Raw genomic sequence first — 390 nt, forward strand, 5'->3', positions numbered from 1 at the left:
GAATTTGCTGGCTATAAAGTAAGTTGCCCGTTTGACCTTCATTTCAGGAAAAAAAATCATTATTAGGTAATTAGTGGCAAAATTTAGGAAGATAATCATTCAAATAATCATCAGTTCATTCTGTCTAATTACCTATACAGAAATGCAGAAATACATCACATTTCAAACGAATTAAAATACTTGGTTTCTGATCTCTAATTATACTTAATTTCAGTGAAATTTCAGTGGCAATTATATGCTAATGAAGGATGATAATATTTCTGAATCCTGGAGATCAGATACAGTTTAAAATCGAGTGATAAGTCAAATATAAAAAAATTATCTATATTTCTTGAATCATTTCTTTTATCTCTCTATTTCAGGATGATTTCTATTATCTTCTCCTCTTTT

This window comes from Penaeus monodon, chromosome 19 (assembly GCF_015228065.2).
Source record: "Penaeus monodon isolate SGIC_2016 chromosome 19, NSTDA_Pmon_1, whole genome shotgun sequence".
NCBI classification, from domain to species: domain Eukaryota; kingdom Metazoa; phylum Arthropoda; class Malacostraca; order Decapoda; family Penaeidae; genus Penaeus; species Penaeus monodon.